This window comes from Mchenga conophoros, linkage group LG1, assembly GCF_057382185.1.
Source record: "Mchenga conophoros isolate Kocher_MC1m ecotype Shallow Benthic linkage group LG1, M_conophoros_male_GT1.1, whole genome shotgun sequence".
Classification (NCBI taxonomy): Eukaryota; Metazoa; Chordata; class Actinopteri; order Cichliformes; family Cichlidae; genus Mchenga; species Mchenga conophoros.
The window spans coordinates 1,203,679-1,229,593 of NC_140526.1; the positions used below are offsets into that span (position 1 = coordinate 1,203,679).

At 49.1% G+C, this 25,915-nt stretch overlaps 1 protein-coding gene across 4 annotated transcripts in view; it reads right to left on the bottom strand.

Annotated features, from left to right (window-relative positions):
* Positions 1-22,602, bottom strand: part of znf536 (zinc finger protein 536) — a 205,790-nt gene extending 183,188 nt beyond the window's left edge. For 3 of the 4 annotated variants that reach the window (XM_085270050.1, XM_085270141.1, XM_085270211.1), the window contains exons 1-2: positions 22,058-22,602; positions 3,365-3,446 (exon numbers count right to left, since the gene is read on the bottom strand). The gene's annotated coding sequence lies outside the window, so the exon portion shown is untranslated. The remainder of the gene's footprint in view (positions 1-3,364; positions 3,447-22,057) is intronic. The other variant, XM_085270366.1, reaches the window with a different exon arrangement.
* Positions 22,603-25,915: the final 3,313 nt, after the last annotated feature.

A 25,915-nucleotide genomic window follows, 5' to 3' on the forward strand; every position in this document is an offset into this window, starting at 1 on the left:
GCTGCTCAGAGCTTTGATGTCAGAGGTCATGTGGTTTTTCAGCTTTTTTCTCCTCCACATTAGCTGCTCGGTCCTCCCTCTCTGATAAAGTCGTTTTTTGGTTAAGTCCCTCCCCCCGCGGCGTGCTGGTTTGTGACTCGGAGTACATCCAGCGGTAGCTGCTGCTGCTGAGATGAAGCGATACAATAAATGGATTTATGATGAAGCACAAATTGTTTAATAATTTGGCCTCTTTCTGATTGTCCTCTCGCCGTCGCCTGGCTGCCGCCGCCGCCGCCATACTCGCTTTAATACGCAGCAACAACAACAGCCAAGTGCCATCTGTTGGCATGTGGATTTTCTGTAATCTCTCTTTACTGATTACAACAATGACTACACAAACCTCTTAAATAATTATCCTACAATGTAAAAAAAAGCCAAATAATTATAATCATTAACTCCCACCAAGTCTGCCACTCCTCCAGCAAATGAAGGCTGTCAGCGAGAGAGCGAGCGGCGTTTTTCTGCCGCGATGCCAATCATGTCTTATTTATACCAGCAGGGAAGAGAACCGCACAGCAGCGACAATCTCAACCCAACAACGCCGGAGAGGAAACTGTGGCTAAATTGACCCGTCTCCGCCCTCTCTGCTCCATCACGCGGAGGACGGGTTAGTGCTCGTCTCACTTTAGTGTTTGACAAAGAGACGCCAAAGAGGACGGAGGCACAACACGGTGCTTTAAAATGAGCCTCAGGTGAACCACGAACCTGTGAATCTAAACTTTAAATGGTTTCACGTCTACTAAAGAACAGGAAGTGATGCATTTTTTAAACTGGAGTGGCAGTATAGCGTAGCAGAGGGTGAAAATACCTCTGACTGCTGCTGTGTGCGAGCGTGTTAGAGCAGCAGCTTTGCTGTGTGTGCGTCTATAAGTCATCTGTGCGTGTGTGTGCGAGCTTTGTGTGAGAAATGGTGTGAGAATACGTCAGGGGTAGCATGTGTTAGCTCTGCTTCCAATATGAGGGAAATCTGTGGCACATACCTCCGATATGACACGAGCCAACACGCCGTGACTCACCGCGTGCTATATTTGATTAATCAAAAACGTGTTCCTAAACAGCACGGCGCGCCACGCCACCGGCAGTATGTACGCTCCGGTACATACCTGCTCCTCTGATACATGAACTTCCAGCTTTCATTGATTAGCACTTTACCACCAATCAATTTTTTACAAACCGTCCTGACCCTCAACCCTCCCTCTGCTGCGCGGGACGCCCCCTCTCTCCCAGGACGAAGGACTTTTACAAACGAAAAGAACACAGAGACGTGAGAGAGGAGTAATTATGAGCGAGGAAGAGGAGGGACGGCGGGCAGACAGGTATGGATTTAAAGATGAATGTGAGCCTCGGAGAGAGAGAGTCTCGTTTCTGCAATGATGATGATGATGATGATGACGTGCTGATTACAGACAACTGGGTAGGATGAAGCATGCCCCCCCCCCCACACACACACAGTAACAGCCCATCACGGTGAGGGATGGGGTGGCCACGCTCATCCAGCTCCAGGAATAATGGCTCGCACCTGTTTACCGTGTCACCTCTGTTTGCTAATTGTCTCCTTGAGCTGCACAGAGAGGAAATGACAGCGGTGTGGCTCTGTGACAGGCCGAGTGTGTGTGTGTGTGTGTGTGTGTGCGAGTGTGTGTGTGTGTGTGTGTGAGTGTGTGTGTGTGTGTGTGTGTGTGTGTGTGTGCGAGTGTGTGTGTGTGTGTGTGTGAATATGTGCTGAAAAGACTGGTGTGTTTTGGATGGCCCCGCCCCTCCCTGAGCCTGGTTCTGCTGAAGGTTTCTTCCTGTTAAAAGGGAGTTTTTCCTTCCCACTGTCACCAAGTTCTTCTTATAGAGATGGGGTGTCAAACGCAAGGCCCAGGGGCCAGAATCGGCCCAGGAAAGAGGCCAATCCGGCCCACTGGACAGCTATGGAAAATGTAAAGGCGGGCACAGGAAAGAAAGCTTTCTGTAATTTATTTCTTTTATTCATTAAAGCAGCATTTCTGTAATATGTAGTTAAACCTGTAAAATGAGCCTGCCTGTATTACTGTAGGTCTTACAGTACAAAGAGCCGTGACTGCGCTAAATGAATAAAACTAAACTCACAGACATGAATGTTTTTTTCAGTAAGTTTAAAAAAAGACACTCTGTTCATTAACACAAACTTTCCCTTTTAAAAGTGAAATTGTGTTTCTTTTTCTTCACGTAGCTCACGGTTTAAATGTGCAGTTAAACTTTAGCACAGTGTCACCGCTCCGGCCTCCGTGTGAAATCAACATTTAAAAGAATAACGTACAGCTGACATTTATGGACATCCTCAGTAAGTGAATCATCTGTACGTCGCTCAAATCATGCAGGAAAAGGAGCAGACAGAAGAAGAACCCTCCTTCTGTTTAACGGATGAAGCGATATGACGTGCAGGGCAGGCGTGCATGCACACACATACATGTGTGGACATTCAGAAACGCTCCCTCATTCACATAGTTAAGAAAAGTGACCATATAAAAACTGGCGGATGATGCAGAGGTGTCGGGGCGTTTCCATCGTTCGGTCACACTTTACGTTACATTCGTGCAACCAGACGGCTCAGATTTAAAAAGAGACCCAGGTTTGGGTTCAAATAAGCTTTCTCTCAACCCTGTCTCCATCTCCTCTGTTACCACAGTAACGACCAGCGGCAAAGTCTGACCGCAGCGCGCCCGCCAGCCGAAAACGTCCTGAAATTTCCAGGAAGCCTCACATCAGCGGCTCCACATCTGGACGCTCAGAATTCAGTCCAAGGAAAAAGTAAACAGGCCGTCTGAGTGTTTCTGATAATTGAATCAATATTTCATATCTTCGCTGCTCGTATTTATGTTGCAGCTACAGGTTGATTTTTTATTTTTCTCTGCGCGTGATGAGGAGAAGACGTTAAACGGAGCCAGATTCAGTTTAATAGCAGACAGATGCAAAGAGCAGATTTAACAGACTCGGAGTCACACGCGCAGCAGAAACACGCCCCCGACGCATCCTGCTGCCGGCTCTGCCGCCATGCATCCCGGCATATGTGCCTTCAAACTCACGCCGCGGATGCACGAAAACACGCCCAAACACGGCCGCTTTGACCACATCTTCAGCTGCCGTGAGTACGTGCGTGCACGCTGGCAGTGGAAGCGTGGAGTCCAACGAGCACGCCGTTGAGCCGCCGGCAGACACTGCGACAGGCCAACTCAGAGAAAGTACGGCACGACTTTGTGGACTTTTGGGAAAGAAAGCAAAGCAGGAGAGCGCACAAATGTGACAGACACCTTTAATATCCTCCCCTTTCTCCCGCGATCAATCGGTGCAATCGTACCTGCGTGACTGCCGCCTCTCCAGCGAGCGCCGGGTGTCAGGAAGAGCGCCGACAGCTTCACAGAAGGTGGGACGACAAGAGCCTGTAAACAAAGCACACACACCAGGAAATTCACAGTCACACACATTTGAAGCTTGACAAGTTTGTAACGGTGGCGACAGCAGACAAAGACCCCCCCCCCGACACACGGCTTTATTTTCCCCAGCACTTCCTGTGCAGACGTGATGTCGTTTACACGAATAATCTAACAAATATATGAACTGTAATTGCTTGTGCACATCAGTGTCTGACTTTTTTCATTTCTTCTTCTGATGATGATGTTTTCTGCAGTGACGGCTGATGAGGGGAGTGCAAAAGCCCCACGCCGCTCCTCGACGCCCCGCGCTGCACGAGCGCTCGGAGAGCACGGAGTAAGAAAGGCCGGCACTTCCTGTTAGAGCAGCCCGGCTGGCAGATATCGGAGCTTCTGCCAGCGTTTGCTTCCTCTGCACAGACTTCACATCGAGGAGGAACGCCTAAAAAGTGGCGGAGCTTTGCTCTTTGTTGAAGAAGTTAATTTATCCGTTTCGACGCAGCTGACTAAACTGCTCCTGATTTACATTTCATTTTTTGTGACATTTCAAACGTTTGCTTAAATCTGTCAAAGTTTGCTTAGACGGGAATCTGCGAGATCTCCTTTTTTGTATATTTACCCTCAATCTAGGCGCTAAACGCTGCACGCCGCGCGCCGTACCCCGCCTGCCACTCACGCTCAGATCAATACCGTCGTCTGCCGCGGTGGGTTTGGTTACCGCGGACGCTGTGATTGGGTAAAACGAGGTCTGGCTGAGTGTGCTGTGAGTGCGGAGGAGCAGCCAGGCAGAGAGGAGCCGGCTCAGTCCTGCAGGGGGGGCGGGGGGGACACAGATGTGGAGGGTCTGCAGGAGGGCCACCCAGATTTACCCACCACTACTGTTTCAATGGAGCGTCAAGAGTAAATCTCTCTCACACACACACACACACACACACACACACACACACAAAGCCACGACGTTGCCTTAAGTCACAATCCAAATTGGCTCCCAGGGGCATACCGACTACCTTGTTCACCAAAGGCATTGTGTATGTTTTCCGAGTGCTTAGCATATGCTGCCGTAACCTGAGATCTCTCCCTCTGTCTCCTCAAACGTGCACACACACACACACACACACACACACACACACACTGTGTTGCTGGAAGTTGCTGTTTTCTCTTTTTTCTCATCAGGAGATTAATTAAATTCAAAATAGTTCACATCTACCTATTAAACCGTGTTCCACCAGCCGCCCACCAGACGAACATCGGCAGAGACGCGTCTGGGAGGGGGGCGACGGGGTGAGGGGGTGGGTCTGATGTGAGGGGAAAAAGTGGCAGAAACTCCAAGGTTTCCCCTCAGATCACAAACAATGGAGGATGGCAGGTCTGCGGTCTGGCTGCCATCGCATCTGAAAGCTGACTCGTCCTCTGCAGCAGGTTTGATGGGCCTGAGTTGATATGTGTGGTGTTAAGACTAAAGCAGGTCGGGCCTTGGTTTTATTCTGCACCACACAAATACGTGACAGACGCTGAGGCTTCAGTTTGAACGTTTTTACATTTTGCTACAAAAACATTCACAAAATAAAAATAAAAAGGCTTGCTCTAATGCAAGCCTGCAGAAATGGAGATATTCACGGGCCACAGCGAGAACACATCAAGGTTCAAACCCAGAACTGTGCTGCTAACCTCTGCACCACCGTGTCACAACACATCGAAGCTCCTCATCGGAATATCTGACTGTGTCCCGAGTGCAGAAGAAACGGAGCATGCGTGAGCCTTCAGGGCACACAGGTGCACCCTTGGGGTGCACAGGCACACACTGCACCCGTAGGGACAAAAAGGGAGTCCGAACACCCCCGGCCACGCCTCCGCCTGCAGACCTGCAGACACGCTGCGCTCAGAGAGCGGTTAAAGGCAGACGCCTCGGCACGAGCTGCTAACACTTGATTGAATCTGCAACATCTCTGATTTGATATAAAGCGCACTGCAGAGTAATGAAAATAGGGAACATTTTAAGACAGTCTAACCTTTCCTGTGTTTACCTTATTAAAGAGTGTGTACCTTAACTGCTAGAGCAGTACACACAGGGGGAACAACAGCGTGTGTGAAGCTGGCAGTGTTTAAGCAGGCGAGCACTAAAGTAATAGGCAAGAGCAGTGAAGTGTTGATTCTACAAAAGATGCAGGGGAAAAATTGCACCTTAGAGCGCACACACACACACACACACACACACACTCCCCCTCCTCAATAACACCCACAGCACGGCCGGCTGCCTGGCAGCCGAAGTTAACATTTTCAGAGAAAATATTCCTTGCCTCCAATAGTCCGATGTAATTCATTTTCCATCTCTGTTCATTAATCATTGTTAAAATTAGTGATCCATTTCTTCCACTCTGCCATCTGCACTCAGCTTCCTAACAAACATGACACCTCAGCGCATAATAAAAGCTGACAGCTACGAGGAGGCCTTTCCAAATAGCTTTCTGCATATGTGCACCTCCGTGTCTCCGCGCCGCTGTCAGACAAAAGTAGGTTATTTAGACCACCGGCTGCAGATACCGGCACACGCTCCGGCTCCACGTGCACACGTATGTACGTGGCGCACGCACGGTTGGGTGTCATAGAAACACCCACAGATTGACTGATCTGGGCTGGAACGCGTTAAATCCTGATACGATAAATTTCACCGCGCAGTTTCCAGCGAGATGAGAAAAGGGGGGCAAGCAAGGCCTTTAAAAGTTGAAGTGTCCTGTTTACCCCGACAAGCTGTAACTTCAGCTGGAACACTGTTGTACTTTTCCATCTGCGTTTGCTTCCAGCGGCCGTGTGTGTGTGTGAATCAGCTCAGCTACACCCTGATCGCACTCCGCTAAACTCACAGCTAATTCGGCTAGAAAGGGGAAAACAGGGGGGGGGGGGGGGTAAAACAGAGAGAGTGAGGAGAAACACCCCCCTCCCCCTTTTGTGGTCAGCCAGTCCTCATAAACACCCCCTAATCCACATAAAAATACCTTCAGAGAAAGCCGTCCCTACACGACCCCCCCACCAACACCCTGCATAAACTTAAAGCCTCACATGAGGTGAAAAAGTTCAGCGTAGAAAAGCAGGAACGATATCTTTGTGTCGTCCCTGAAATGCATTTCCACCTTAAAGACAAACCGCTAAACTGCATTTCCACCTTAAGAATAACTCACTAAACAACATCTCCACCTTAAAAACAAATTTTAATATATAAGTGATTTATAAAAAAAATAATTCAAAAATCAACCAGGCGAGCTTCTCTCTCTCAGCTTACACACACACACACACACACACACTCAGTAAACTCAACAATCCAATGCTGCACACACACACTGAGTCAGTATCCCTCCCTGGCGAGGTGTGTGTGTGTGTGAGTGTGTGTGTGTGTGCCCGAGGCGCAGCACATTAATCTATATAATGCCCTCAAAGAGAAGGCTTTTTCACACCGCTAACTGCCAAGGACTACGAGGGGCAGCGGCTGAGCCATGATTCAGCTGTTAGCCCAACTGGTGTCCCCGCGCACACACACACACACACACACACACACACACACACACACACACACACACACACACACACACACTCTTCACTGTGAGCTCACAGGAAACACTCATCAACACTAACCTCTCTCATTTTACTCTCAAACCGGCTCTGATTCACAGCGACCGCTACGTTTTCCTTCTTCACACTCGCCTCACTGAGACGCTCTCAGCAGACACTGATCACTAGGAACCTTTTATTTATTTACTGCTCTTTACATAAATAATATAAATTGGCATTATTTTTAATTATGTATTTATTTTTCATTTGAACATAAAGAAGCTGTGATTTTTCCGTGAAATTTCCCGTGCTGTAAAAACGAGCATGAATAATGTCGATAAGCACTGTAAGCACTACAAACACACGCAGCATTTTGTGCGTGCGTGTCGGCACAGCCGCAGCGCCGCCACCTCACCTGCACGCAGCACCGGCTCTACCAGAAACAGGAGCCCAGCGACAGCTTAGCAGGTCCACATGAATAAAACCTGAACATTAGGTACAGCCGGTGATGACGCCGAATGACACGAAGCATGAAATGTTCTAGAGCACAAATGAAAGATCGCAGTGAGCCACATTCAGCCACACACAGAAAGAAGATCAGTATGAAGAGCACAGAAAGCCTAAACAAATATGTTCAGACCAGAATCTGTTCACACATCAACGTGATGTTTTAGACTTTTCACAGGAAGCAGCAAAGAAAGTAAAGCACGAGTGTTTTCCTGTGACCCCTCCACTCCTCATTTCATTATTGTGCAAATATTCTCATTTTCCTTCAGAGTTTTAATTTTATCAGCAAACAGGCTTTTATTTACAGCTTTTATCGAATAAAGGAAGCCTAATTTATGCGTCCTCCACAGTGATTAAAATATATTACAGCGCATATGCTGGCTCCAGCGGTCAGGAGCCCCCCCCCCACTTTATAGATGTTAAACTTCCTGTGAGACTTTAGTGATGTTACCTCGCAGGATTTCTGGCTCTAACTGTTCTCATATTTCAAAGCGTAACCTCCTGCCATTGTGCGAAAATGCCCAGCGTAGATTTAATATTCATTTGTTGCATGGAGGGCCACAAACAGACAGCCCGGAGCCGTGATTGGAGGAGCGGCGCTCAGAGACAGACGGCGAGCAGAAGAGCAGCTAAATCATCTTGACATTCACCAAGAAGTAGCCACACAGAAAGCTCCCGCTGCTGTTAGTGCTCCCATCGACTAATTTGGTTCTACTTAACCCCTAAACACCCCTCACACACACACACACACACACACACACACACACACACACACATGCACGCACACACACGTGCGCCTCACAGTGACACGTTTAATTCCAGGTTCTCGGCACATCTGAATTACAGCAGCCTGATGAGGCAGAGAGGGCCAGGCCCCTCCGGACTGATTAGCATCATTTAAGAAAGTCTTCCTTTTCCTCCCGCCTGCCTCGCTGACCCCGCTCTCCCCCCTCCCCCTCCACGATGGGTGGCACCCGCCGACACCGGGGTGGACGTTATTCCCGCACAGACTCACAAGCAGCTGAGTCTCCTGCAAAGACACAACTCCGCGTGCATCCGCACATATACGTCCGTACGTCAGAGGCCATATGATGCATTTTTTTCTGCGAGTGTAAAGTAAATAAGACAGAGCCTGTTTTATTTGTGCATATTTCCCCCCCTTCTAAATTATATAAGCCTTGCACATGGCTTAAAATTTTGTAAAGCTTTTCTCAAAATCCTACTTATGGTTGCCATTCTGTGCCAAAAAGTTCATCTGGCCTGTAAATTTAAGCATGGATTACAAATATTCAAATCATGAGCTTACTGTTCAAATAAACATTTCCAACAGGGAGGGGAAAAGTTGCAAGGCATACACTTTCAGCATAATTCCTCCTCTGGCACCTCCCCTCCCCTCGCTCCTAATAAAACAACCACAAAAAAAAAAAATGGAGGAGGAAGAGGAGGAGGAAGGAGAAAGGGGGGAAACAAGAAATGCAAAAACAAAAGTTAAAAGTTTGGCCTCTTCATTCACCGCGCGGCTGGATAAACACTGTTGATGAAATATGTAATTAATGTAATTGTAACCACCTATGAAATTACAGTCAGCTGGGTGGGCTCGGCCGCGGCCCCGCTTCTCCCTGCCATCGGACAATAGGGCACCTTATTACAGCTTTAAAAGAGGGAGGGGGCGGGGGCGCGAGGGGGAGGCTTAAGCTGGTCAGCTGCTCGCCACATGGTAGAAATAATAGGGACTGAAGTCACAATCATTTCAGCTTTGGTTTAGCCTCGCTAATCACTGCACTTTATCTGGACAACATAAATAACCGACGGCCTCCGCTCAGTTATTCGTGTCGTAAGTGACTGAATGCAGCGCGCGGCTCATCGGGGCACGCCGACGCAGCTCGCGTCCGGGCGACTCTGTGCAGGTACGCCTGCGTATCCACGGTGCCAGCCCCGGCACCTGGACGAGCTCGAAACCCGCAGCGCTTCTTGCTCTTCGCTCGTTGATGCCGAGTGTCCGCCACGAGCTCGTGGTCAGACAAAGGCTGAAAATTAAACGTGATCCAAATAAAAGACCACGAGTGACTTTTCAGCTTCAAACAGGGGTTCTTTTATTCTTTTATTTTGAAAACCAAGGAAACCCAGGAAGGTCTGAACCCAGAGCCTCCTGCCTAACGGACTGGCCTGCTTCTTTCACTCTAACTGGGCGACCCGGGTGAGCCGTGGCGACAACCCGCTGTCACAGCGCATCATAACATTTACATAAATTTCCGTCTTCTGGAAACCGAACCTGTTACTGAATCTGCTGCTGGCTGCAGGGACAGGAGCCCTTTGTTTCTGAGGGTACGTGATGGCCTCCTGCTTTCACCCCCAGCGTCCACACGGTACAGATGGATGGATGGGATCGGGGGGGTGGGGTCAGCGCCGGTATACGTGCAGGTACTGTCCCGACATTCGCCTGGGCCCCCTCACGCCGACAGCCGGTGTTATCCCAGGGATTAAAATAGCCTCTTCTCTGCTCGCCGCCCTGCCCGGCATTAAAGTCTTCCACATTTGCAAAATTGCAAACAGATGCAACTCAAGTACCTGCAAATAATCTGCCAAGACCAATTTCAAAAGGGAGATTTCAGAATATGCGGGAGTCATTAGAGGGAGTATTATTTCAGCGATGAGCGCGAGAGGGCCAGCAGTGGATCACCCAACCAGATGGGTTCTGCTGCCTTTTATTTGGGAAGAAAGAGGCCGACGCGTTCCTCATCTCCCCCCAGCCCCCCCACCCCAAACGAAGATATATAACGTGCACGAAACAATTACGGCAGAATATTGGAAGTTTCAGAAGCAACCAAAGAACGTCAAATTTCCTTTGGAGCTTCTCAAAACAATCTTTTCATCTTCCTCCCGGTGAGGACGCCGAGGGACGGGGTGGGGGGCTCGGATGTAAACGAGGAACCAGACACGCAGATCTGAGGCTTTCTTATTGTTTTGTATCGAGTGTTAAATATGAAAAAGAATTAAAAGGTAGACGCCTTAAAAGCGGCCTGCGGCGTATGTAAATGAAATATGTTTCCGAGCCATAATTTGCAGCCGCCGCTGTTGTTATTTTCCACGCAGTCATCTGAAGTTTTCCTCAGCACGGCTTTAAAGCGACGCACAACAAAGCGCTCACCAATTAAAGACGATTTTAACACCAAGAAGTGCGGCAAACTTCATTAGATACTCCATCCAGCTGCTGACAGAAAAGCCATTCAGAACGCATCTCGGAGCGTGCGCGATGAATAATGCATCGCGGAAAACACGCGCGACATTGACCGGCCTTATAACAAATGAAATGTTTATATCAAATGGAATCTGATTAGGTGACTGCTTATTATTTCTCATGGGGGGGTGGGGAAGCCGAGTAACAATCTAAGGCACTTAAAAAAATGATCAAAATCACCAAGCCCTTGAAACAATACACATTCAATCAAATTCTTCATAATTGTAACAGTAGGAAGCATTTTAGGCATTCCACCCACAACAAACAGGCTTTGTTCTCCTGTTATGAGAGGCAGCGAGGGGACACAATCAAGTGCGTGAGAAAGTCAGGAACGCAGGATTTTCAAGCAATTCCTCCCTCTTTCTCTCTCTCTCCATTCACCCCCCCCCCTCCTCCCCCCTCTCGCTTTTTTTCAGGGTCGCCCATATTATTTGCTTCCTGTTTCATTGTAGTTGGCAAAAAGAGAATTTGGTAATTGAGTGGTACAGAACATGTGCCCTCCCTGCTCGCAGATGACAGATGGATTATAAAAACTTCAAAGGCGAGCGTTTGGAGCACCAGGGGAGAGATGCTAGGTATTTGAACTATCATTCTTTACCCAGGAGACAATGACTGCCTGACACGGCGCATACATCAAGGAACAGCACACACACACACACAGTGCTATATATCGAACATCCTGTTCCTGAGCAACTTTCTGAGCTCGGGAGCAGAACAAGTGGGAGAGGAGGCGGCACTCGCTCTTATCTTTTGCATTTTTCTCCCCTTCTTTGTTGCTCTCGGTGTCTCCTTTCTCTCCCCGGGTCAGTAAAATAATCAGACTTCAGCTTCGGCTCTGTGGGTTTAAAAACACGCCGAGATTAGCCGGCCTTGAGGAAAACTCTGAGCGCTACTGTAGTGAGGGCGAAGGGGAGAGAATGCTGGGCGGCGACGCCTGTAATCATCTTATAAGCATGATTTATGAAAAGGCCCATCTGCCTCGCCTTACTTAAGCATGGAGGCAACCTTTAATAATATAAGGACAAGGGGGGGGGAGGGGGGGCGAGCACACTGCTGGCCCCTCCCACTCCTTCTTCTTCAGCATCCGGCCGTTAGTTCAGATGGCAGCTAATCACCGCTGACCTCCCCACCACAGCGTTTAACCCTAGCCCCGCCTCCTGACCCTGAAGGAATTAGCAGCCTCACTGTAACACACACACAGACACACACAAACACACACTCTGATGCCTCTGTGTCACTCCAAAGAACCAACATAGAGGATCCAAAATCATCACGTTGGCTACCACCATCTTTTATATACAGACTTTGATCTGAACATGGCTGCCCTGACCTGCAGGGCGGGGTATTTGTCTGCTCGCTGTGACATCACCACACGCAAAGCTGCGGAATGACAGCTGGACGTATGAAGCTCCGGGTCCGAGCGCACAGCGAGCTCGGCCTGCATCCTCCTTCGGTCACCCACTGTCAGCAAAACATTTATTAACACTGCTCGGTAAAGACGCGACCTTTGACCCTGCACTGACTTAAACAGAGAGTAAATGAAGATGAATACAAATCATTACATTTCTCATGATTCGTTGGGAAAATCCAGGAAAAAAATTATTCGTCCAAATGGAATTGATTTTCCAGAAACGTCGATGCTTCAGACGTTCAGTCCGCCGGATCTGCAGAGCTCGACGCTCCGCGTATGGAACAGGTCGACGTGCGAGGTCGGCGATCTGCTTCAGTCTGAACACGAGAAAAAAACCACTGAAGCTCAGAGGAGACGAGCTGCCGATCGCACGACGGGCGACGTCACAGGAAAGGTAAAAAACCTCATTAATGTTTGCAAAGCAGTAAAAAACCATGAGGAAGAAGTGACATCATCACACTCGACAACGTCTGATCTGACTGTCATTCAGCCGCCCTTTGACCTCACTCTGACCTGGAAATGGCTCCCAGGACCCTGTGTGAGGGGTGCACGTGATCTCATGCACACACACACACACACACACGCCCCTCCTCATGTGGTCACCTTTTCAGCGTCCATCAGGATTGTCGGTCTAATCCTCGCCGGATCATCTCATCAATGCCTCGACCGTTTAACATGTAACGGATCCCCACTGACCCCCCACTGCCCCGACTTCACCCCTCACCCTCCCACTTCAGCCCCGAGGGCTCAACACACACACACACACAGTCCGGACTTTACTTTTACAGAAGCTGAAAAGAGTTTGTGGCGTTTGTGACAAAACACAACACGTTAAAATAAATTATACAAATTCAGCAGGAAAATAAATCAGACCAATCAGCACGCAGCAGTCAGGCAAAAGTGCATCTCTCTCTCACACACGTTAGCTGGTTTATTTATCACACTGACTTCAGACCAGTTCACATTCAGTTAGAGATGTTTGCAAAAATCTTCCAGGCAAACCTGTGAGTGAAACTCGCCCCTCCCCATCCTTCCTCACCCTCCTCATCCTCCTCGTTCTCCTCGAAGCCTCGCAGCATGTGTAAGCAGGAGCGCACGTGCTCCCTTCGCCCTCATTACGAGCTAACTACGCTGTTTGATTAAAAGCGTGTACAGAGAGGAAGAGAGAAAAAGAAGGAGACAGCGAGAGGAGGAAGAGGTGGTGGGGGTGGGGGGACAGGCCGAACCTCCATAATTAAGATCACTTCACAGATTACCTCCGGCAACAAAAGCACGGCGAGCGGCCGCCCGCAGCCTCAGAAATTGGATGAAAAAGGGGTGTCGAGGAGGAGACTGACCTCTGCCGGGGCTCCACATGAACGCTGGTAATGGCTGATTCAACCCCCCCCCAAACACACACCTCACCCCTCCCAACAGTCCCTGACACACGCACACAGGTATGTACAGTACAGCCAGCAAGCCGTGCTGAAACACCTGAGGGCTCACATCACCTGTCAGGGCTGCTAAGTGGGAGCGACGCCTGCACCCTGACTCTTCACGGAGAGCTCCGCCCTCCAAAATTCACAGAAAAAAGGAAGCGCGTCACGTTTTTTGTGCTTCATCATTTCGATCCTGGACAGAATTTTTAAATAAATTCAGACGTCTTCCGCTTCCTCCTCAGACCCTCCTCGCTCCGACGCCACACAGCCTGTAAATCTGGAGCTACGATCACCGCCAGAAACTGACGACACCTCAGATTTACACACAACATATCAGCATCACGGCTCCTACATGACCGCTGTGAACTTCTGTAGAGTTCAGACTCATGGCCTGATTTCCAGTTGTTATTAAAAAAGCATGATCGCGTCAGTCACAACATTTTTTCATGAAGCAAAGTTTTTATTTTGTAAAGAAGCTTCCATGATGCAGGGAGGTGACCACGTTCGCTCATATCAGTGAACATCACCCCCCACCCCACCCACACTGACCCGAGGTCAGGCCGACTCTTGTTCACACTCCTTCCTCGCTCTCAGCCTTCCTCCTCCTCTCATGGGGATGTAGCCTCAGCCTACGAGCCCTCGGGGGCCGATCGCCAACCAGGAGAGGTTTGCTCTGCAGATCTGAGGTGGACTTTATTTCTCCCTCTGTGCCAAAGCACTTCCTTGAGCGTGGAAGCATCGAGTTGGATGGGAGGAGGGAGGAAGTGAGTGTTTAAATGATGGAGCCTCTTTAAGATGTCCTCCACGAGCTTCAGTGTGAAAGGGGAGTCTGAAAAAGCGGCGCTCAGCGAGGGGAACATGCACATCCATTTCTTCGCTGGCAACCACCAATGTCTCATTCGAACTCATCCTGATGCTCAGTTCAATGTTATTTATATTCCATCAGATCACATCCTACGAGCAGCACTTGGCGACAGCGGGAAGGAAAAACTCCCTTTTAACAGGAAGAACCCTCCTGCAGAACCAGGTTCAGGGAGGGGCGGGACAAAAGACACGCTCGCCCGATATCTGAATCTTAACCAGCCGCCTGGCCGACCAATCGCAGTTTGGCTTCAGTGGATCTCACATGAAGCCGCTGACGTGCGGGCATGCAGGGTACAGTCTGTCTCTCACCCTCTGAGCCCATCAGCCACACCACGCATGCAAACGCTCTGCGTGTTTACTCCGACTCCCTGCTCGCTTCTGACAAGCGAGCCTGACTCGAAGCGCTTCCACTCGACTCTCCCTGTTAACGACACAAGAGAGGAACGCAAAAAACACAATCGGGGCGCAAAAAATAATAACAATAAGAAAAAGACAAAGAGAAAAAGGAAGCTGAGGAGGAGGAGGAAGAAAGGGAGCCGGGGTGGGCCACTACAAAGATGAAGATTAAAACGCTGATTTGAGAGAAACTGTCAGAAAATGCGGGAGACCTGTTCGGGTGTGTGTTAGCGTGGAGGCGGGAACGTCTCCCAACTTAAAAAGAGATTTTAAAGCGAGGAGCGAGTCGCCGGGGGAATCGTGCACATCACAGAGCCGACCCCAGTAATAACACTGATACGTGCTAGATAAACACTATTTAGTTCCCACCTTGAACAACACTTTTTAAAGTAGTTCATGAAAGACTGACAGCTCCCCACACACACACACACACACACACACACACACACACACACACACACACAGGTAACGTTTGCTGTACCTAATTAAATAAAACAGCAGGTGGAATTGTTTGTGTGCACAGACGGAAAAAAGGGAAAAGAAAGGATCAAATATTCTGTATGAACTTCATTAAAATCACGTTTACCATCCGCAGCTGATTGGCTGCTTTGGGACTGAAACAGGAAGTGTCAGTAGGACAGGTACACCTGTGTGTCACCTCACTGCAGGAAACTTAAATGTTTCACACAAACAAAGTTCAGCTTCAAGTTTGAAGTCAAATCCTGATAGATACTGCAGTGTGTCACATTTGAAATCAATTAAAAACCAATAACAGGATGCTTCAGAAATTGGGTTGTTGTTGTTGTTTTCAGAATAAAAGCTTCCAGAATAAATGGTGTTCACCTTACAGTGGGAGTACATAAGAAATAGATAATTTCACTGACAGTGTTCAAATATCAGCGCCTTCCTTAAAAATGCGAGCATTCATTCAGCTTTTCTGCAGCACCACTGCAGCTCATAAAAACAACATTACTGTGTTAAAGAGTGTAACAGTGTGCAAAGGTCTGCTATCATTCAACCTGTGAATGTGTGGTTGGGGGTTTGTTTGTAAGACGCTTCTGACTTCCCCAAAGCCTGGGGTGGGATGGGGGCACCACAGTAAAAGCTCGTGGACACGGCCCTGTCTGGTCCTGCTTCACTGTGTGGAAACATCTCAGATTATTATTTAGCGATTTTTGGGGGAATCTCTCTGAACAAATCAAATGAATAGAAGATGAACCCCCCACCTCACCCCCTCCCTAATTGCCCTGCACAGTCTGGAAGCTGTTCTAATGTTTTCTATTTAAGCGAGGCTTACAGTAAAGATGTCCCATAAAATTAGAAAGAAGTTGTTTCTGACTAACCTGTCCTCAAACACAAGCAGAACAGGTAGCATTTGTATTTAGCTTCAAATTAAAAAAAGCTCAGTGGGGATCCTTCGCCTCTCGGCAGCTTTGCTCGGAGACGCGGTCGCGGCTGCGCCAGGCGTTTACAGAAGGCTGTGTGTTTAAAGCTGGAATGCTCATTTGCCTTTTGGGTTTACTTATTTACTTTTGCATAAATGGAGAACAGCGATGTGGTATTAAAGGGCTTCTCGAGGGGGGTGGCTGCGTGCTTTAAATGCAGCCTTTTCTTAAATGCTCCCTCAGTTTGCTATATTAGGAAGGTTGATGATTAATGCAGCACATATCTAATTTCTCTTGATTAATACTAATAATAATAGCAAATTAGAAAAATAATGCCAGACTCAAAATGAGCGTGCACGCACGCACACACACACACACACACACACACACACTCCCCCTGCTCAAAGTCATCAGATACAAAATGAGCATCGAGGCTAAAAACGAGCAGCAAATAATCACAAAACTCCCAAAAGACAAATAGAAAATGTAAAACGACTGCCTGCATCGACTGGGGCCTGGTAATCTCCAGCAGCAGCCACGGCTGAAGCACACCACTGTCACTGCAAATAAAAACTTGCAGCTCTCACGGCCTTCGATTGAGTCTTTAATTTAGCCTGATGTGACATTAAAACCCTTTGCTTGACTTCCACCGGCTGTGACGAACGCACCGGCGCTCACAGAGAGGTGTTCAGACAGGCCGGCATTTCGCTGCCTTTTATCAAACTGAATTTATCAGCACGGGCTCGCAGGATCTGTGCAGCAGCGTGTTCAGGAGGAAGCCCACAGATACCGTTAAGCACATCATCATCCCTCCTGTCTGTTCGCTCCCACTGCTGCACATTTAACTTGAGCAGTCTCACGAGCTGCGCTCGGTCAAAACCCAGCCTGTCAGGACAAAATAAAGACATCTGATTGTGATTAAAGGTCATCACGTGTGCCGTTTTTCATTCCGATTTGTGGCCGAAAGTAAAGAAGTTTCCACTCTGATCTTGTTATTAGGCCGGGGTAAAAAAAAGGATTTCTACATCTGTTAATGAGGAGGGGACTGCACCGGCGTCCGGTGTGGCAGCGAGACAGGAGGGATGGGAAGCAGCGAAATAAAAGATGATGATGACGGAGGGGGAAAATGATTTGGATAGAGAGATGATAGAGGCTGCTGTGGCGAGGAGCGCGATAAGGAGGCGTTTGAAGGGTCCTCTCAGATGCTGGGATTGCTCCGTTCGGCGTGATCAGAGCCTCCGAGGTACTTGAACCCTGCCCGCCTTCCACGCACCTCTCTGTAGAGCCGCTGCCCTGCAAATCACCTGTAAACTGCTCTGACACATGATCCACTCCCACAGACGTCGAGTGGAAACACATTCACACGGAGAGCGAGGGAGAAACCGCCGCCGTTTGGCTGTTTTTTGACACCAGCACTCGATTAGCTGTCCCACTCTGGAGTGGAGGCGCTCTCAGAGCAGAAATAAGAGAGCACCTCTCTTTCATGACACACTCGTGAAAACGTGAATTTCTATTTTTAATCTCAGTTTTGGGCGACGCACGCCGTCGCAAAGGCAGCAGTGGGATTTGAACCTTCATGCCTAGAAGGCCAACGGGAGGATGCAGGGAGCTCAGCCCCCCCCCCCCCCCAAAAAAAGGAGAATAAAAAAACAACGGCTGCTGATTAGTCTTTGTCAAAATATTTGCAACAGAGGAATTCCAGCAGGCGAGCGTGGAATCGGCTCTCCTACAAAAGAGCCATCTTCCCTGAGTAACAAGTTGGTGCAACGAGTGTCGACAGCAGAGGAGCTGAAATCCCCCCCGGGCCACAGAATATCCCGCTATTGTAGTCTTAACCCGCGAGACCTGGCTGGGAATGTGCAGCTTTCACAGCCACTTCTCATCCGATTTGTAGCCGTGCCGCTGATGTGCGAGCGCCCGGGACGCAGACGGTCACTCGCTGCCTCTTCCTCCTGTTCATCACCTCCTGAAAACTCTTTATTTCACCACAAACATTGGGGGGGGCTGGTTTGTGTGTGTACCCCCCACCCCACACGCACATACTTTTTTTCATCTTTCTTTTTGTATTTTTTGTTCCACAAGGCAAGTTTCATTAAAGATCCAATTATGCAAATCAGGTGCTGGAGAGGCAGTCGAATATGCACCATAATGGTGTACAGTAATCGTTCGACACAATATACGGCATCCGGGGCCAGATTTACGAGTGCAACAGAACTGGAACGCCTCCGTCCTTTGGTGAAAACCTCTTGATCATAATTAAAGGTGCAGGAGTCCTCACTCCCTCCTTCTCTCTCTCCCTCCATCTTGTGCTACTTTGGCGTGCTCATTAGCCGAGGTCTGGAAGTTTACAGAGGTCACATCCACGACGCACAGCAGCTAAAGAGCAGACATGACATGCGCCTCGCAGTCAGAGCCGGTGTGTGAAGTGGGTCTAACCTTCCATCTCGTGGAGGTATTTACCACCGTCTTAGCCGAGCGCGGCTGAATGCTAAGCAGGAACAATTCTCTGCTTCAAGACCTGTGATTGATGCGTGCGTGCCGGTTTGTGTTAAGCTGTTGTCTGTGGAAATGACACGGCTGAAAACACAGTGCCGTTCGACACATCAAACGGGAAAACAGCCCCGGCGTCGCGCGCCGCATTCTTAAATCCAAAATGCTAACGAACTTTGAGGGAGAAAGAAATAATACCAAAGTGGAGCCAAACTCTGTAAAACCCTAATAACGCCGGGGGCGGGGGGTGGGGGGCTCAGCGGGGAGCCGCGGCAAACAAAGAGGAATCTCACGGCTACGCGTTCCAGTTTTTCACCACATTCCTGCTGCTGATGGAGGACGAGGCCGCAGCAGCACCTGAGCTCTGAGCGACCTGCGAGCAGGCGGGTCTCCAAATCTGAAGTACAAAAACACCTCCCCCCCCCCCCCCCCCCCCCCCCCCCCCCACCCAGACAGGCAGACGCTCCTTGCGATGGCACCCCGGCATGAGAGGACTGAGTCGAGCCTGTCTGTCAGCGCCTCATCTGCCCCACACTCTTTATTCTTAGATCAAACTGACGGCCATGATTACCCCCCTCTAACCCACCCCCGCACCGCTGCTCCTCCAGCTCTCAACCTCCCGACTCTTATCGAGCTCTCGGGGCAAACACGGGAGAGCTGCACACCGATCCTTCACTCACATTTCAGAGCAAATTTATTTCCTGCTCATTTTTCAAACTGCCGTTAATTTACAGAGAAGACGCAGAGCTGCTTTTATCCTCCCCCCATGCACACAGACAAATATGTGTTTTACACGTGGAATCATCGCAGTTTCAAAGGTTTACTTATTTACAAATTCCATCAACACAATGAGATCCTAAAAAATGCTAAATTATGAGAAACAGGTCAAACGCCTCCTACATCCTCCAATTTTTCTCACGGGGGGGAAACTCAGAATTCCTGCTCCCGATAAAAGTTTGAGTGAAAAATTCATTTCACAAAAAAAACAAGAAAAAAAACATTTCTGTCGCTCACATCCCAGATTTGATTGTGTGAGTGTGTGTGAGTGTGTGTGAGTGTGTGTGAGTGTGTGTGTGTGAGTGTGTGTGAGTGTGTGTGTGTCAGATCAGCATCAACAACATCTTCTTCTTCTCTAGCTTGAACTCTGAAAATCAAGGTCACGGAAGCTCGACACGGCCTGTGTTTCACACACACACACACACACACACACACACACACACACACACACACACACACACACACACACACTCACACACACACGCTCCTTGTTAGTAGAGTGAGGACGATGTCAGCATCTCAGCCTTGCCCTGCAGGTACCACACAGGAACAGGGTGGCGGGGTGTCTGGGGGGCGGGCTACACATATGAATTAACGTGTGGCTGCTGACGGCACCTGCCCACCACCGGAGCCCTCTCCCATAATTACCCGAGGCAGGCGGCTGCTGGGAGCTGCGGCTCGCTCGAGTCTGTCCGACCGCCTGCGCAGACGTCCTGAGGACTGCTGCGTTATGTAATGCATGTGGTTTTGTGTGTTCCTGTCATGGCGCTCGGGTGTCTCTGATTTTCACTGTGTGTGTTTTTTTCTTTGCTTTCCCACAAGTCCGATTGTGTGCACGTCAAATAATTTGGCGAGTGTCGGCCTGACAACAGCGGCTGCTGCCTAGTGGGTCTCCTCAGCCGCGGGACCGACTGACTGACAGGCAGCTGAGAGGACGGATTGGATCCCATCCTTTGCCGTGCTCCCCCTCTCTGCCTCTCCCCCTGCGTCTGTCTCATCACTTCCTTCTCACTCGTTTGCGGCTGAGAGATGCGTATCGCCGCTGTCGGTCACGGCCCGTGGCCCCCCTCCGCAACGCTGACATGGACACAGGTGGGAAGCGACTAACGCGAGGCCGGCGACGACACATTTCGAGCTCGATCGGTCAGAAAGTTGCAGCACAGGAAAATGTCAGATCTGTGTGTGTGTGTTTCTGCTTTAATAAATCTCACACTAAACATCTCACCCATAAACAGGAATTAATCTCTGTGATTTGCCGTGAAGTGAAGATAAATAATGTTTGCATATTTCATGAGAATTCTTATTTTTAATGACAACAACACTTTGAATTAATTGGATAATTAATCAGCAAGTGGTATGTGAGGCTGAAACCTGTATGATTTTTATTTTATAAAGCTAAACGAACATGAAAGAAATTACTGACAGTCCACCGAGGCCTGACACACACAGGAATTCCTCCGACAGGCCGACCTGCAGAGCGAGGCCTTTTCTCAGAGTCTTCCCAAATATTTCACGCAGAAAGAATGACAACATGTGGAGCTGCACGGCCAAACACACTCGTCCGTGTGATGTTTGCGAGGGACAGAGAGGAGCTGACAAAAAGGGGTTTACGCCCAGACGGTTCAGTCATAATATCCGCCCTGAGGTACCTCACACAATGACAGCATCTCAGCTCTTCTCAAATCGATCCGAGGAAGAAGCAACTTTCTGTTTCTGCGTCAACTTCAGCAAAGGTCAGAGAACAGCGACTATTTTCAGACAGCGGGGTGCACAGCCCTGTCAAAACGCCCAGGGGTCAACTGGACCTCTGAGAACCCCCCCCCTCCCCCCAACAGGTATCCTAAAAACTGATGATTTTTAAAGGAGAAGCTGTGTGTAACTAACCCCCCCCAACAAACACACACCGCAGTGACAGCGGCTCCCAAAAATGTCCATGTCAGCGCGCGACCGTGCGCAATCACGCACGTGCCCCGTCGGTCAAAGCCGACCTCGGCACAAAATGGCAGGTCTCCGGAACTTTGCACCCCCCCCCCCCCCCCCCCACTCCCCCCAGCCTCGGAGCCGGAGCAAAGTTGCGGGTTCCGCCGCCGCGCGCACTTTACGCACACGCGGGGCTCAGGAGCAGAAACCCGCCGCGGGTTAGAGTCTGTGCTGGTGCTCCGATAATTGCTGTGATTTTTCTAAGCATGGGGGTGCGGGGGGGTGACTCGGCCCAGCCCGGCTCCTCTCACCTCTGACGAGTTCTGCTCGGCCCTCCCTGCGGACACTTTCCCGTCAGATGCGCCGGTATGAGCCGGTCCTGCCGCCCCGAGCCGCCGGCCAGCAGCCCGCCCGCCCCCCTCCTCCCCGCCCGGTGAGCGTCGCGGTAAAGAGCCGCTCCGCTCCGGCGTCGCAGCTGCCGAGCCCGGCGGTGATCGCGCCCATAATCCGCTCCTCGGCGCCTCTCCCCCGGCAGGAGGAAGAGCGCCTCGCGCCCACCTCCGAGAGTTTCTGACCTTCAAGTCCCACAAACACGTTTGAATCCCGGGCTGCTCTCCGGCACCGAGCCCGGCGGGTCCCCACTCCCCGCTCCCAAAAGTCGGATCGCTTACCTTGGGTGAGCCGCGCGGTCCTCTCCTCCGCTCCTCGCCGCAGAAAGTCCGGGATAAACGAGTGTTTCCTGCTCTGCGTCCTGAGCGCCGCTTAACACGAGTAACGAGTGCTAAAAATGACGCTCATCTATCTGCGCTGTAACCTTGTGGCGTATTTAATGTAAATAAGCCTCGTTGTGCTGCCAATCCCCGCGCACACACGCAAAGCCGCTCCTCGGGGACTCGCGCCGATGTTTTAACGCTTTATTATTTGTGCCTGAACGCGCGAGAGAAGAGAATTATTAGAGAATATGACAGATCGATAACGCGACTGCAACGGATGGCTCTCCACGCACGGCTCCGTGGAAGCGATCCCTGCCCGGAGTGAAAAAAGAAAAAAAGAGTTTTCTTTGAGGAGGGGAGATTTCCAACAGGAGACCTCAACTTCGAGTTGGCACAACTTTTTTTACGCGATGCGTAAAGAAAAAAAAAGGACACATGACAGAAAGACGTCGCGCACTGGCTCGACTGCAACTACAGGCTGCCTGTGCGCGGTGCTTTGGATATATTATGCTTCTATAGGGGGGTGGAAGAGACTGAATAATGCAATTATAGATTCAGTGTCCCAGCCTTGACAAAAGACAGGGCTTCAATGGAGGCTTTGTTAAAGGATTATATAATGATTATGGGGTAATTATGGGAACGGTTTGGTAATAATAAAAAAGTATCAAGTGCTCTCTTGTACGGACAGCTTGTTTTCTACAATGTAAGAGCACGATAAGACGGACGGACAGACAGACAGGCAGGCGGTGCTGCTGACAGCTAGTGGCGGGATGACGGCAGACAGCCTCGATTATTCAAAATGTCGAACCGAGAGAGGCATTAATGTCAGCGCCTGAGATGCTATCAGATGTCCGCGGAACCGGACGTGGGCCCACAGCGGGGTATCTGGGGGTCATATTCAGAAGAGCCCCCCTCCCAGCTCCCAGCCACTGCTCTCGTGATCTTCTCCCCTCTGCGTGCTGCTTGTGTCACGCCGAGGAACATGGAAGCGGTCAGTGTGACAGCGCGCAGGAGTCAAACACCTCTACGTCTTCTCTGAATTCCACGCAGACAACTTTCACCGCGTGAAATCTACACGCAGCTGCGGCGAGCAGCTTTCATCCCAACCACGGGGCAAACGAGAGAGGCTGTAACATCCCGTGCCAGCCCCTGGCCGCCAGCAGCCTGCTTTTAAAAGATATTTGCAGCTCTGTGACACATTAGTGGACCAGCTCGCTGCCTCATTATGCGCTATGAAAATCTGATTCCCATGCTGCTCCTAAATGCTCCCACGGAATTCACTTTCTTTTCTTCGTTTTTCTTGAGCATTTTCCAACATAATAATAAAAAACTTTTCCTCCTCCTCCCCCCAAGAAATTAGCATAAGCATTCCCCATCAATAACAGGGCTATCTCTATGGGAGTGATAGCAGCGAGCAGTAGGGGTGTTTCTTTTACCGATTCTCCATGGATCAACAGCGCGTCATCAGCTCCTTTTGAACTTGTTATAGCAAGTCAAGTGATTCTTTATCGGCTGACAGGCCTGACAATCCTTCGGCGCTGGGAAAGCAGGTCCAAAGGAAGTGGCCATATGGACTTGAGCATGCAAATTTACAACAATGCGCAAAACTCGTGTTGTTCTCCGCGACGCACGGCGACGTGGAAGCGCGAGAAACACGCGTGCAGGTGGACTGTCAGCGCGTGCACGTGTGCGACACACACCGACACGCTGGCCTGTGCACGCCGGACAATTAAACCGAAAATCACTACGATGGTTTTAATATAAATTAGTCAGACGAATTTAAAATATTTCCCATTATTTAATCAGTTTATCTAATAAAAATGGCAAACAAAAGTATTTTATTAATTATATTTTTATCTTAAATTTAATAAAACTCCAGAGGTTAAAAAATAAAAATAATAATAATAATTAGAGCAAAACATGATAAACACACGAACAAAAATCTACATTAGCTAAGGAGGAAAATACAAAAGCATCTGAAATCAGGAAACATTTACACTGTGATGACAGGACTGTCGGACTGTCTCACATGATGACTGAAAACCACCTAAACTTCATGTAAGGTGAAGAACTAAGATTTTGTTGATTTTTTTGGAGCAACAAATTTACATAATAATAATAAAAAACTAGTCAATAAAATCAGAAATAGATCCAGGGACAGCTGGAAATAAGAAACAGTGCTGGGACAGTTTTCTGTTGGATGTAGGTCAGTTAGTGAGACCCAGAATATCTCTGTAAATAAGAATATCACAGTGTGGAAGGACAAAGCAGATCAAATCACTGATTTAGCTGCGGTATATAATCTGGCAGGGTGAGTACAAGCTTCAGTGCTGGTGATGACTCTCAGCCGTCCACAATAGACAGTATGCAGCAAATGCATAAATATCACAATAATCCAACACTGACAGAGAGTGAAAGCAGGACGTCTCTGACCTCAAACAAAAGAAAAATCCAGCTTGAACTTGAGTTTTCTCTGAAGGTGTTTCTTAATGTGAGACATAAAAGAGGGTCAGATATTAAATAACAGCCCAAGGATTTGTACTGAGGCACCGATTCAGTGTGAGAGATTCAGTGGTGTTAATTACTTTACTTTTATTAGCATACAGAACAAACTGCAGAGGGTTTAAAAGCTGATTATAGTCAACGTCACTACCACCAAAACTCTCTGTATTTTAAATGAAAGAGTGGTCCCAGGATGGAGCCCTGCGGCACGCCCTCATCAGCCAGCTGTTTACATCCCAGAAGCACAAAATAACAACATTTCATCAAAGCTGCCGGTGTCCTTATCATCAGTCCCGTGATATACATGCAACAGTGAGACACGTGTTTACTCTCATCTCTTTTTTTCCTGCTAGCAAAGAAAAGACACGCAAAGGCAAAAACCAGACGTCCACAGTGGGGTCGGCAGTCTGACAATCAGCACTTTCAGCTCTAAAAGCCATCCGGTGTTCATGGATGCTCGAAACCACACGCAGGACAATCCACCCACGACGCTGTCAAAGCAAAGCAAGCCCCAAAACAAGAATCTGCAAAAGGTGGATGTTTTTACGTTAATCGTATTTTCACTGTAACCAGGTTTTGCTCAGGGCCTGGTCTGTCCCTCTGATGGTTTTAACCATTTACAAACCTTTATAAACTTTAAACACCAAGTCTTTTATTTGAAACCAACCCGGGACACACAAACGTGATGAATTTAACAGTAAATTTAAAAAAGAAAGTTTCACTCCCTTTATCTTATTTGAATTTATTCAAGGTGTGAGTTTGATGATGCTAAATAATAAAAATAAAAAGCCTCTGATCAAATTACGTCTGGATTATTTCAAAGTTAGAGAGGAGAAGCCATGTATGTGACAAATTGCCGCAAAATCTACTTTTAGTTTCAGAAAATAATATTACTAGTGTGAGGTCAGAGCAGACGACACTTCAGGCTCCGACAGGTGTCAGGTGCGTTTTCAACCCGGCTCAGCCACGTTCAAACGACCTCTCGGCATCGCTAACGGCTCCTTTCAAAATGACCGCGAGCCGGTAAACAAGCCGGGAGGACAGAGTTTGGAGGCGTCCTGTATTCAGGGCTCGGTCGAACAGGCTGCCTTTCTGTGTGTGTGCGTTTGTGCTGAAGGGAGAGGAGGCAGAGGGAGTGTTGGCCGGCAGTCCTGGGAGGGTCATCGCTGCCTTATTACTGCCATGTTAGTGACTAGCAGCTGAAGATGGCTCCGCTCCCTGCCCCTCTGCTTGGGAGTCGTCCAAGACAGCGTGCTCCAAAAACAGACCGGCCACTGTTTGCCTCTCAGATAGATTAAGATGTTATTCCACCGC